At 43.5% G+C, this 14,892-nt stretch overlaps 1 pseudogene; it reads right to left on the reverse strand.

The window, feature by feature from the left end:
• Nucleotides 1-5,984: 5,984 nt before the first annotated feature.
• Nucleotides 5,985-8,825, reverse strand: LOC132397521 (uncharacterized protein K02A2.6-like; annotated as a pseudogene).
• Nucleotides 8,826-14,892: the final 6,067 nt, after the last annotated feature.

Genomic DNA, 14,892 nt, shown 5'->3' on the forward strand with positions numbered 1-14,892 from the left:
GTCCCAACTGTTATGAATGTGACACAACTCTGGGCCGAAGGGTACAAAGTCGCCCCTCCTTTTTGAGAATCGCAAGATCACTATTAATTCGGGTCTGGGACCCAGGAAATGAGAGAGAGACACATGGAATACACAAGGTTTGGAATGTGTCCTGACCTCAGTGAAATGGAACCACTGATAACGGCCATTGTCTCTTGGAGACAGAATTGTGTATTGAGTACTGTACTATTCATTGAAAACCCTCAGGGGACAACCAGAGTGGTCTGGTTGAGGGATTGTATCATCACAACCTGATTGACATCTGAGACTCCATGAGTAAGGATAAAAGAGGATCTGGGGAACAACCCCTTCAGACGCACCAGGAGAAGTGCTAGAAATCACGTGACAGCGTTTAATAGCGACAGCCAGTGGGGGCTCATGTGCATTCTCCCTTGCCTTGCCTGGGTTGGCGGGCTCACCATGGAAGAACGGTTTAGCTAAAGGAGAGGCCACAAGTGAAAGGCCATGACAATGAGACTCCTGATGGATCGAAATCATAAAAGGAAAATCGGCAAGTTTTTCTCCCAAATCTCTCTCTTTCTCCAACCATTGCAACACAGCGCTCCCCAAAGGCTACAGCCTGCATGAACTTAATGAACTTTATATTTCCATCGGACAATACATTTTCCCCTAGACAATGATAGAGCTTATTTCTTAGTGATTATTATTATTATTATACCCTCACTTTTAGATTTAGTATTGACGATGTATATTATTTGTATATTTGCATTGATATTATTTTTGTATATTTTTACTAATAAATACTGTTAAAAATAGTATCATCAGACTTCAACGGACGTCTCCATCTTTGCTGGTAAGTGACCCAGTTATGGGGTTCGTAACAATGTGGGGGCTCGTCCGGGATTTGATACCAAATTGGAGGGCCAGTAAATCGTGCTTTTAAGTCCAAACTTGGATCTGGTTGTGTGGGTAACCAGACAGGAAGCCAGCAAAGATGGACGTAGACGAATTCATAGAAAACCCGACTCTGGATGCGCTAGAGGCCGCCACAAAGTCGGACTTGATAAATATTGCGAAAGGACTAAACCTCACAGAGGTTGTCAATGAAAAAGCAGGAGGTGTGGAGGGCCATAACTCAGTATTATATTGTGAAGAATGTGTTTTCGGCTGAGGTATTGGAAAATATCCCTGAAGAGGTACCAGCTAGTGGGACGGCTCAGTTAGAGTTGGAGAAATTAAGGTTGGACCATGCAATTAAGTTAAAACAGCTGGAAGCAGCTGAAAAAGAGAAGGAGAGAACCAAAAAGGAGAGGAAGTATGAGGAGAAGAAGAAACAGAGGCAACATGACTTGGACATGGAGAAGTTCAGGCAAGAGCGAAGAGCTCAAGGGCCAGACCAAGAGGAGCGGTTTAGTGTTAGTAGGGAGTTTAGGTTAGTACCTCCGTTTGAGGAAACGGATGTTGATAGTTATTTCTTGCATTTTGAAAAGGTGGCAGTGAGTCAGAAGTGGCCCAAAGATCAGTTGGTGGTGTTGTTACAAAGTGTGTTAAAACGGAAGGCACAACGGGCATATGCAGCATTGTCCATGGAAGAGGAGAATTATGAGAAAGTAAAGGAGGCCATTCTTCGGACCTACAAATTGGTACGTGAGGCCTATAGACAAAAGTTCAGAAATTTAAAGAAAGGGTGGAATCAGATGTATGCAGAGTTTGCCTATGAGAAGGGTGTGCTCTTGGATCGTTGGTGTGCAGCAGAAATGGTGGAAGAGGATTTTTGGCATCTCAGGGAGTTAATTCTGATTGAGGAATTTAAAGGTTGTGTTTTGAATGATATCCAGATGTATTTGAATGAGAAGCCGAATAAGTCCATATCCAAATTTGCTAAGTTCGCAGATGAATATGCCCTAACCCACAAGACAAAGTTTTCCTTGAATAAGAGTTACCAGAAAGACCGTAGAGAAAGCCTGCTGGCTGAGGCAGAGATCCATCTGGGAGCTAGTGGTAAAATTAAGGAGGAGGAAAGGCAAGATGGCAGGAGAGGTCCTGGCTTGATCTGTTTTAATTGTGGAAAGGTGGGTCATATTGCATCTAAGTGCATTGCTCCGAGGAAGGAGACAGGAAAGGGGAAAGCAGCAGTCCCTACAGGATGTATTGTGGTGATCAGTAAATCGACGAGAAAGCCCCAGGTAGACAGAATACGAGAGGGGCCTGAGAAATTTATTTCAGAAGGAACCGTGTCTGTGAAAGAGGGAGACACACCAGTTCCAGTGCAGATCTGGAAAGACACTGGAGCTGAGCTGTCATTGATTCACAGTACGGTACTAGATTTTGGTCCTGAGACTGGGGAGGTGGCTTTGAGAAGCATAGGAAAAGGGACAGAAGTGGTGCCTTTGCATAGGATCATTATAAATTGTGAGCTGGTATCTGAACCAGTTGAAATAGGGGTGCGATCAGAATTTCTGAGAACTGACGTAGACATCCTTCTGGGTAACGATTTAGCTGGTGGTGACGTTTGGTCGGCCATGGAGCTGACGAGCCAGCCTGTAAGTGTTGAGGACCCACCCCTAGATTCCAAGATCTATCCTGCATGCGGGACCACTTGCAGCATGTCAAGAAAGGCAGCTGAGAACGAGACCAGTTTAAATCCAGTCAGTATTGATTTGGCCGAGACGTTTTTACCGAACCTGTACCAAGAGAGGTTAGAGGGTGGTAAAGCGGAGAATAGGGAGGTGAAAGAGAGTAAAGGAGAGGAGGTAGTCCTGCCCTTAGCCAGGAGGAAATTTATAGAGGCACGGAGTAAAAATGAGAAACAGATAAGGCTGTTAGAAGGTCCAGGGTTGGAATTGGATGATCTGTCTGGCTTGACAGAACTGTTAGAAGAAGTTGAAAATTTTAAATGTGTTCCCGATAACGAAATGAGGGCAGTCCTAGATGAAAAGGATGCCATTACCTTGAAGAAGTCTGCTGGGTTGGCAGATGAGGTTGTTTCAGCCCGCAGGGTTGAGTTTACTCCGGAAGGGAGTTGCCCAGAGTAACTGGGAGGATCAGGGGAACTTAGAATTTGAAAAGGGGACGGGTATTGAAAGCCTGGAAGAGGCAGATGTCCCGTTTGAGTGTGTTCAAGATGTGGATGCACGTGGTACTGAACCTAGTAATGGAACTCAGAAAAAGTCTGAGGTATTTGATTCAGTTGAAAAGGAATGCAGTCCTTGTGGGTCAGATGCTTGGTTCAGTGAAGAAAGGGTTAACCTTGGTACTAGTGGGAAGTGAGAATTCCCAGTTGTTTGTGTTCGAAGGTGTGTTAAAAGTTAGTGAGGAGATAAAAGGTGGTGAGGTAATATTATTATTGAAGGAAAAGGGAAAAGTGTAGTTCCTAAATTGAATGAAGAAAATTTAAAGTCTGGATTGATGTCAGAAGCAGTAACCAGGCTACAGAGACAATGGCTTGGTAACACGATGCCTGTGAATCAATTACAGGTTGATTTGGAATGTAAAGTTGCCCCACACGCTAATGTTATTCAAGAGTGTGCTGTGAAGAGGCAGAATTTGAAATGCTGTTTGGACAAAGAGCATGCAGATCTTAAACTGAAAACTCATAGAATGAAGGGTCCTGAAGATAAAATTAATGACTTGCTTACAAATAAAGAATTGGGTGGAAATTCGGCAAATGGGCTACGTTTAGAGAACATTGTTGATAAAATAACTCCTATGAAAGGAGCATGTAAAAGCCTATTCCACACTAGTATGCAAGCTAACCATGTGGGAGTTAACTGGAAAAGGGGCGAGGGTTGACGGGATGCCACTTTAAATAACAGGATCCGGTTTTAAGGGATTTCGACAAAGCATGTGAATAATAAAGACAACCCCATGGAAGATTGACTGTTAAGTGTGAAAGTAAAATAAAGATTAGTATTTGCATGAACTTTCGTAATATACACGTAAGCTAAGATCACAACTCTTTAGTTTTGTTTTGCTGAAGAAAAGGAATAAAAATAGGTGGTTATTAAATTGGAGTCTGATGTTACAAGAATTTATTAAGATACAAGATATTAAGATATTAAAGGAAGTGACAATGTAATCGCTAACTGTTTAGATGCTGAATTGAATGTATAGCTATTACTCTGTAGTGAAAAAAACTCTTTTGTATTGTGTTAGATTCTGAAATCCTGTAAGACTCTGTATTAATTAATTTTTATCTGTGGTAAAAATCTTAGAAGGAAGGGAGTGTTACAAATGTGGTGCAACTCTGAGGGGCCAAAGGGTACAAAGTCGCCCCCCTCCTTTTTGAGAATCGCAAGATCGCTATTAATTCAGGTCTGAGACCCAGGAAATGAGAGAGAGATGTCCAGAATACACAAGGTTTGGAATGTGTCCTGACCTCAGTGAACCACTGATAACAGCCATTGTCTCTTGGAGACGGAATTGTGTATTGAGTACTGTACTATTCATTGAAACCCCTCAGAGGATAACCAGTGGGCTGGTTGAGGGATTGCTTCATCCCAACCTGATTGACATCTTAGACCCCGTGAGTAAGGATAAAAGAGGGTCTGGGAAACAACTCCTTCAGACGCAACAAGAGAAACACTAGAAATCCCGTGACAGCGTTTAATAGCGACAGCCGGTGGGGGCTCATGTGCGTCCTCCCTTGCCTGGGGTGGTGGGCTCACCACAGAAGAACGGTTTAGCTAAAGGAGAGGCCACAAGTGAAAGGCCATGACAATGAGACCCCTGATGGATCGAAATTATAAAAGGAAAATCGGCAAGTTTTTCTCCCAAATCTCTCTCTCCCTCCAACCATTGCTACACAGCGGTCCCCAAAGGCTGCAGCCTGCATGAACTGAGTGACTTTTATATTTCCATCAGACAATACATTATCCCTTAGTCAACAATAGAGCTTAGTGATTATTATTATACCCGCACTTTTATATTTAGTATTGATGACGTATATTATCTGTATATTTGCATTGATATTATTTTTGTGTATTTTTACTAATAAATACTGTTAAAAATAATATCATCAGACTTCAACGGACATCTCCATCTTTGCTGGTAAGTGACCCAGTTACAGGGTTCGTAACACAACACTGACCCCCACAGAACACCATTAGTCATTATCAGCCAACCAGAAAAGGATCTTTTTATTCCCACTTGCTGCCTCCTACCTGTGGTAACTTCTACTTTACAAAAAGACCACTCGGCAACTTGATGGCCAAAAGAGCATCTTTATCTGGGACGGCAAATGATATTTACAATACAGAGGCTTCCAGGTACCTCGTGCGGCCTGGGTGGAGCAACTATATACAATGCATACTGGGAGTAAAAAGAGCGGAAGTAAAGACCCCACCAACCCCGGTAGTATTAACTTACTTTTAATAATACTCACATTACAACACTTCTCCCCCTTTAAAATCCAGCATTCCTCAAATATAGAAGAACCAGGAAATAAAAACAGTGGTACCATTAGCAACAGGTTACCAATACAAAAACACCTAAAAAAAATTGCAAATTCAACATTCAATCTAACAACAAAAGTAACTATTCAGTCAAAGATTCAGTCTGTCAGGAGGTTTGCGAGGGCCCTGCGATCTACGCACTACCCCCAGTGACCCAGCAGGTACCGCTGGTGAGGATATTTTGGGTGGATCTAGTGTTGGGGACACGAGAGGGGTCTGCGTGTCCGCGTGAGAATGTCCATCCTCTTCAGGGGCCTCTGCCCCCTCTGCCAGTGTCTCTCCCTCTAGCAAAGTCACTGGTGGACATGCTTCCCCAGTAGTCTGTCTCACCATTTGAAACTCCATGGAACTGTCTGCCTCTGAGCCGGAATCATGACACAGGCACACATGGTCCTGATGTCTGTGGAAAACACGCCCATCAGTCAGCTTAACAACATAGGAGACTGGACCACTCTGCTTAAGAATAACCCCAGGTAGCCATTGCTGATTGTTTCTCACATAGACATTGTCATCCAGTTCTAACTGTCTGTCTCATGCATGTTGATCATGTCCCTCCTTCTGCTTTTCCTGCTTTCTCTCCACTTTTGCCTTCATGTCCGGGCGCAGCAGGTCCAATCTTGACTTAGGCCTACGCCCATCAGCATCTCTGCTGGAATGCGTGCAGTCGTAGTCTGTAGAGTGAGGCGGCATTTAAACAAGAAACATGAAAGCCGGGTACTAACAGAGTCCCCTGTCATCCGCTTCAGACCTTCCTTCACTGTCTGAACAGCCCGCTCAGCCAAACCATTTGAGGCTGGGTGGAAAGGGGCCGTCCGAATGTGATGAATGCCATTGTGCCACATGAACTCACTGAACAGCTCACAGGTGAACATCGGGCCATTATCAGTGACCAGAGTGTCAGGCAACCTATGCCCTGCAAACACTTGCCTGAGTTTGTCTATGGTTGCTGTGATGTTGCTCATGATGTGAGCTTCGATCCATTTGGAATGTGCATCTTCCATTACATCTGTCCCATAAAGGGGCCAGCAAAGTCCAAATGTAGCCTAGACCAGGGGTAGACTGGCCACTCCCATGGGTGCAAAGGAGCTGGTGGTAGCATGTTCTGATTGGTCTGACATTGCGTGCATGATTTTACCTTGTTCTCCAGATCCTGATCCATTCTTGGCCATCAGACGTAGGATCTTGCAAGGCTTTTCACTCGAGACACCCCTGGGTGAGTCTCATGAATTTCCTCTACAATCTGTGAATGGCCAGGGGGAGGCACGATGACCCTCGACCCCCAGAAAATGCAACCATCCTGAAGACTCAGTTCAGTCTTGCATTTGGCATAAGGTCTCAGTTCCTCTCCTTCCACAACTCTGGCCCAACCTTGTAAAAGAAAAGTCTTCACAAAGTACACTGCAGATGCTGTGGTCAAATCAAGATGAACAAACAAGCTGGATGAACTCAGCAGGTTGGGCAGCATCCGTGGAAAGGAGCAGTCAACAGATGCTGCCTGACCTGCTGAGTTCATCCAGCTTGTTTGTACGTCTTGAAATGAAAAATCTTGGCTTGAGACAGGACTGGGTCCCTCTCTGTCCATTGCTTGATCTGGGTCGCCTTTACAGGTGTCTCGGACAGCCTCTCCAATGAAAATGCAGTCTCTGGTGGCACATATGTAGTAACAGGTGTCTCAGGTAATGGGAGTTGACTCAGCGCATCGACGTTTGCATTATCCCCACCCGCTCTGTACACGATAGTATACTGGTAGGCTGACAATGTGAGAGCCCAACGCTGTATCCTGGCTGAGGCTAGCGGTGGGATGCATCTGGTCTCCCTGAAAAGGCTCATCAGTGGTTTATGGTCTGTATAAATTGTGAATGCACGTCCATAGAGGTACTGATGAAAACGTCTGACTGCAAAAACAATGGCCAGACCTTCTTTGACTAGCTGTGAATATCCCTTCTCAGCAGCCATCAGGGTACATGAGGCAAAACCAATAGGCTTCTCTGAACGGTCCGCCATTACGTGTGGGAGAACTGCCCCGACTCCATAGGGTGAAGTGTCACATGAAAGGGTGATCTCCTTGTCTGGGTCATAGTGAACGAGCAGCTTCACTGAGTGGAGGAGTTCTTTCACTTTCTTGAAAGCTCCCTCCTGCTCTTCACCCCACCGCCACTTAGTGTCATTGTGAAGCAGCTTGTACAGTGGGGCCAAAACCTTTGAGAGGTCCGGAAGAAACTTGCCATAATAATTCACCATGCCCAAAAATGATCTGAGTTCAGTGACGCTCTTGGGGCTTGGGCCCTCCTTAATATCTCTCACTTTTTCCTCCACTAGGCAAAGCCCCTCAGCTGTAATCTTGTGTCCCAGGTAGGTCACACTTAGAGCCAGGAACACACATTTTCTGTGTTTCAACCACAGCCCTGCATCTGAGAGTCTCTTCAGTACCTGTTCTAAGTTAGCCAGATGCTCCCCCTCCGTGGCTCCCGTGATCAAAATATCATCAAGATACACTGCTACGTGCAGAATCCCCTGCAGCAAAGAGCCCATTGTCCTTTGGAAAATGGCGGGTCTAGACACCACTCTAAACACCGGACAATTCTATTTGAATAATCCCTTGTGCGTATTGATGGTGACGTACTCCTTTGAATCCTCGTCGAGCAGCAGCTGTTGGTAGGCGTGGCTCATGTCCAGCTTTGTGAACAGCTTACCCCCTGACAGGGTCGCAAACAGGTCATCCACCTGTGGCAATCAGTACTCCTGCAGCTTAGAGACCTGATTCACCGTAAGCCTGTAGACCCCACATATCCTCAGCATTTTATCTGCCTTCAAAACTGGAACAACAGGAGCCGCCCATGTTGAAAACTGGATGGGCTCAATGATGCCCAACCCCTGTAAACATTCCAGCTCCTCCTCGACTTTGTCTTTCATGGCACAGGGCACCGACCTGGGCTTAAAAAAATGTGGTGTGGCCTCAGGGTGGACATGGAGTTTCACAGTCACGCCCTTCAGTGTGCCCAGCTTGTCCTTGAAAACGTCACTGTACCGCTGCAGAATGTCCTCCGTCGTGCGTGCATACTTAATTTCTTGCCATTTGAGCTGGATTTTGCTAAGCCAATCGTGGCCCAAAAGACTGGGCCCACTGCCCTTAGCTATCACCAGCCTGGCTTCAGCCTTCTGACCCCCGGCTGAAATATCCACATATAACACCCCTAAATGAGGTATGGGCTGCCCCGTATCGGTCCTGAGTTGGAGCTTAGATGGTCTGATGGGAGGCAGGTTGGATCCCCATGTCCTCCTGTAGGTCTCTTCACTAATGACCGATGCAGTAGTCCCTGAATCAATCTCAAACTTAATATCCTTTCCCCTGACAGTGACTGTGGCATAATATGGTTCAGGTGGTCCCTCATCCGTTTCCACCCCAAACATGCTGTAGGCACACACTGCCTCTCCGTCTGCTTCTCCTAGGTGATGTGTGGCTGCCTGAGTCTGTTGAGCTTTCCCCTGCCCAGGCTTAACCTCACCCTTTATGCTCCTGCACTTGTTAACGAAATGTCCCTTCTTGCTACAAGCATTGCAGACAGTATCTTTGAATTTACAAACATTTGCATTGTGCGTTCCTCCACACCGAAAACATTCCACCCACTTTTCCTGTCTCCCTCCTGACTTGGAGCACTGCCACCGACTGCGATGCCCCATATCCTTTCTGTATATCCTTGGCATTATTAGCAGCCAACTCCATGCCTTGAGCAACCTCTAGGGCCGTATTGAAAGTCAACGGTGGGGTTTCCCCCAACAAGCGGTGTTATATGGCGGCATTATTAATGCCGCATACTAATCTGTCATGGAGCATGTCATCCAACACGGCTCTGAAATCACAATGTTCCGACATTCCGAAGCTCGGCCACAAAATCACCCACAGACTGACCTGGCTTCCGGACATGGCTGTGAAACTTGAACCTTTGAACTATCACTGAAGGCTTCGGATTGTGGTGGTTCCCCACAAGCTTGACCAGTTCATCATATGGAATTTCTCCCGGTTTCCGCGGTGTAGCTAAGTATGTCTTTGTCCCACACACACTCAGGAAAATAGAGCACTTCATAGCCTCCTCAGTAATTCCATTAGCACAGAAAAAGTGGCCCAACCTTTATTCATACTCCGGCCACTCCTCGATTTGCTCGTTGAACACACGGACTGTTCTGAACGTAGCCATCCGAACACGAGGCTCCTCGTCAGCTCACAGCTTCTGTTCAAAAACGGGGCTGACCCGTCCCCAAAACCAGTTTACCTCATCGCCAAAAATATGTGGTAACTTCTACTTTACAAAAAGACCACTTGACAATTTCATGGCCAAAAGAGCATCTTTATCTGGGACGGCAAATGATATTTACAGTACAGAGGCTTCCAGGTACCTCCTGCGGCATGGGTGGAGCAACTATATACAATGCATACTGGGACTAAAAAGAGCGGAAGTAAAGACCCCACCAACCCCGGATTCCACCTCTTGCTACCAACAGCTTCCTGACTAGTATTAACTTACTTTAAATAATACTCACATTACAATACCACCAATCACCCAAAGCTCTAACCATGCTAGTAATTTTCTAGTAATACCATGGGCTCTTAGTATAGTAGGCAGCTTCATGTGTGGCACCTTGTAAAAGGCTTTCTGAAAGTCCAAATATACATAGAAAACAGAAAAAACCTCCAAGCCCTTCTGCCCACAAAGCTGTGCCAAACGTACTTACTTTAGAAATTACCTGAAGTTATCTACCACTGCTCTCTGGCATCTCCCATTCAGCCACTGTTGAATCCATTTTACTAGTTCAATACTAATACATAACGATTGAACCTTCCTAACTAACCTTCCGTGCGGAACCTTATCAAAGACCTTACTGAAATCCATATAGACAACATCCACTGCTTTACCCTTGTCAACTTTCCTAGTAACCTCTTCAAAAAATACAATAAGATTTGTCAAACATGACCCTCCATGCACAAATCCATGATGACTGTTCCTAATCAGACCCTGTCTATTCAGATAATTATATATATACCATCTCTAAGAATACGTTCCATTAATTTACCCACCACTGATGTCAAACTTACTAGGTTTACTCTTAGAACCCTTTTTAAATAATGGAACCACATGAGTGCCAGTCCTCTGGCACCATCCCTGTTTCTAATGACATTTGAAGTATTTCTGTCAGAGCCCCTGCTATTTCTACACTAACTTCACTCAAGGTCCTAGGTCCCTGTCAGGACCTGGAGACTTATGGAGACTTATCCACTTTTATATTCTTTTTTTTTTGTAATTTATTTTTTTAATTGAAGTTCATCATCAAACAAACATTTCCATAAGATGTATTTCTGACATTGTATATATATATATATATATATATTATAAAAATATATGTCACAAATCTCCACATTGTATTTATCTGAGGTATACACATAGAAAAGAGTAGAAAGAAAAACAAGCAAAAGGAAAAAACTATGTACAAGTAGGGAGTGATCTTTTTTACAACATATTCATTGATTTGTGAGAATAAAATCAGGCCTATGAGGCATTATGTAGATAAACCATTTTTTCCCTGTATGAATCAAATTATTCCAGCTTATGATTAAGAGATGCTGTTATTTTCTCCATTTTGTAAATGTCCATTGTAATTTCCATCCATGCATTTAAAGATGGGCTCTCCTGTGATAACCATTTCCTAGTAAGAGTCTTTTTACCAGCCACCAACAGTATATTCATTAAATATTTATCTCTTTTCAACCATTCTTGAGGTATATACCCAAAATATATGGTCTTACTCTCTAAGGGTATTTCACATTTAAAGATGTCTTGTAGGGCATTGTGTATCCCCCTCCAATAGTCTTTGATAACAGGGCAGTCCCAAAAAATATGATAATTATTTGCATTTTGATTTCCACAATTGCTCCAGAAAGCAGGGAAGTGACTATCATAATGGGATTTCTGAGAGGGTGTAATAAAATATCTTATCAAGTTTTTCCATCTGAACTCCCTCCATTTCGGTGAACTGGTACACTTCCATTGATATCTCCATATTATTGTCCATCCTCCTCAGATATAATTATCCCTCCTTCCTTCTCCCATTTTGTTTTAATGTATGAAGTCGAATTTGTTTTAAAATTTGACAAACCCTTATACATGCTTAAAATGATTCTACTACCGTTATCTGAATTACAGTATATGGTTTTCTAAATAGCTGTCAGGGTCCGGTCCTTAATCCGCGTTCCGGGTTTTGATTCAGTCCGAGGGCTCCGGACTCCGAGTCTTGCAGTTGTCCCTTCTGTCACCCGTGATCTAGTTAGGACCCTCCTGGCTCAAGGAGACACACCTGTAACTCATTGAGCTGCAGGTGTATATAAGGGGCCTTGGGACTGAGACCAGGCGGTTGGTCGTTTTGTTCTGTTTCCTCTTTCTCTGCCGGCTCCGAACTCTTCTCTGCATTCTGTTATCCTGCCCGGGCTCAGATCTACTCCTCATCATGCTTCTCTGCCCCGTACCAGTACTGCCAGGTTGGTCCTCTCCCACCTTTCTTCCCATGCACTGGTCCCACTTCTCCGCTCGTTTATTTTGTTCGCACGGTCGTGCTGTCTGCCGGCCGTTTCCGATTTTCCCGTTATCATGACTGTTGTGTTGGTCACCCTGGACCTATGTCTGTTCCTACCCCTTGCCTCCGTTGGGCAGATCCGGCCGACCTGCCGCTGCCCGGCGGGAGTTCTGCCCCGTCCTCCTCTTCTGCCCAAATCCTGGGATTGTGCCCCGCACCCACCTAGGGTTCCACGTCGTGCCCAGGCCTCTGGTGTTTCCGCCTGGGAGGTGGCCCTACCCGGGACATATGTGGCCCACCCAGGGAGGGCTTTCCGCCAGCCTATCTAGCCACCTAGACCTGCCTGCCTGCCTGAACCCCGGGGACCTGTCTACCTGAACTCAAACTCAGGGAGCCCGCTCCGCTCTGCCTGCCTGAACTTCATTTACCTGAACCCCAGCTCTACCCTTAAGTGCCATGGCATCCCCATCCTGTCCTCCCCCGAATACTTCAGTGTCTGTGTCCTGTGTTTGGGTCCATCCTGCCGCGTTCCTGACAATAGCTCTATCAAGCATGTACTTGCCTTGGTTACATTTTTAAGCATCCTATTAACATATTGCTGCATCTGTAAATACTGATTAAAAAATCTTGTTTTTCTATTAAGTGTTTCTCTTTAAGCATTTCAAAACTGAACAGGGTTCCTTCTTTCATTATGTTGCAAAGAACTGTTATTCCTTTAGCTACATCATTTAAGGATTGCAATATCGCCCTCTAGATTATATTCTTTTATAGTAGTTTTCCAAATTTTAGGAGTCAATTTCACCCATGGGTATTTATGTACCTTTGCAGGTTATCAGCCAAAATTGCTTGCATGGGGATGGGAAGTACCCATTCCTGAGTGTTTTTCCATTGAGTGTCATATGATGGGTTGCACCAACATATCACAACCCTCAGCTGTGCTGCAAAATAATTATCTCTAAGAGAAGGTAGGCCCCATCCCCCCCCCCTTTTCCTTTGCTAATTGCAAAGTTTTGAGATGAACTCTAGGCATTTTACCCTGCCAAATATACCTTGATAACATCTTGTTCCATTCATTGAATTGATTTTGATTACTCTCTAGTGGTAGGGTCTGAAAGAGATATAACAGTCTGGGCAGTATATTCATTTTAATAGACTCAATCCTTGAAAACTTAAACTTAACAAACTTAAAGCTATATTAATATTGAGACAAGCGAAAAGATAGAAAAAATAATTCAAACCAGGTCCTATACCGACCTCTATAATATGATACAGGTTTCCTACAAAGCAACTATGAATATATACTAATTATTAACAAATAAAGAGAAAAATTAAATCAGCCAAGTCCCATACGGACATCCAAAAAGCATAGAATAGACTTCTCAGTACATCTATAAACATCTCATAGATCAGAATTACCTATTCAGTTTACAGTCTGCTTAATTTTGAAATTCTTAATAATTGTCAGGGGAGTAGATCCTCTGTAGCTGAGAGTCGAGGGGAAGATTATCAGCCGCGCAGGGTAACGAAGGGATGGATGGAGATTTTTCTTAAAGAGTTCACTCATGACTTTCCAGTATTTCCTTCTTTCGGCAAAAATCTCAGGAAGAAAATCTTTGACTATACGAATTTCAGTTGAATTAATGATTCTTTTTCGTTTCCTTTTGGCCTCTCGAAGTATAGCTTCTTTGGTTGTATAATAATGCAAACAAAATACAATTGGCCAGATGAAATTCAGATGAAATTCTGGAATTCTGTGGACCCTATCAAGTAAAGGGCTTGGTTCAAGTGTCTCACTAAAAAGTGAGTACAGCTTATCTGTGAAGAACATTAACAGGTCACCAGTTACAGTATTTTCAGGCAAACCTAATATATGCAAATTCCTCAGATGTGCTTTACTGTCTAAATCAATCATTTTTTTCTTCGTTTTTGATAGTTCAGAGGTAATTTAATTAATTTTCTTTCCCATCAATGACATCTTCAATTCTGGTTTGTTGATAGTTTGCCTGAATTGTGTTACGATCCAGCAACAATGAATATATAATTGAGACAGGTTTTTATAACAAATAAAACACTTATTAAACACTGTTTAAAAAAAAGTAAACAAACGACTAACTTAACTGGAAGTAGGCTGCGATACAGCAGCTCGAACAGTTCTTAAAGCGAGAAATGCGAACTCAGTTCTTTAAAGTAGTATTGCAAAAAAAATCCAAAAATGATTTACAGTCAGTTAGGAGAGACTTTCCTTGGAGTAATTAAATCCTCTTTCGTGACGTTACTGCTGATCCTAGCTGAAGTATGCTTTACTGAGGTATTTACGTTTGAAGGAAATAAAACGGTTTTTATATTTTATACATTTTTTATTTTTTGTAAATAGTTAATTGTTAAAATTTTGTTCATGACAGACCAAAATTTTTTTTTGGAGGGAGGTGTTACATACCCCATGGGTATCTTGTGACTGTCACATGACCATGATGTAATTGAGTCTCTGCATACAGTTAGAGGACCTTTAGCCTTATTAAAAGAACAATGGATTAATAAAGAGATGCACACTGATTTGTTGGACCATGTTTTAAAATTTAAGGATAGATTACATAAAGGTTGTAGCTTAGCCAGGGAAAATTTAAAATTGGTTCAGGAGAAAATGAAAACCTGGTACAATAAAGAAGCTAGAATGAGGACACTTAAGCCTGGAGATAAGGTGCTGTTTCTTTTCCCAGTGCAAACGAATCCTTTACAAGCTGAAGAATGAATTGGGTGAAATTGTTATGGGAAACAGAGAAATGGCAGAAGAATTTAATGAGTACTTTAGATCTGTTTTCACTAAGGAAGACACAAGCAATCTCCCAGATGTATGGATGGGCCAAGGACATAGGGT

Source organism: Hypanus sabinus, chromosome 7 (assembly GCF_030144855.1).
Source record: "Hypanus sabinus isolate sHypSab1 chromosome 7, sHypSab1.hap1, whole genome shotgun sequence".
Classification (NCBI taxonomy): domain Eukaryota; kingdom Metazoa; phylum Chordata; class Chondrichthyes; order Myliobatiformes; family Dasyatidae; genus Hypanus; species Hypanus sabinus.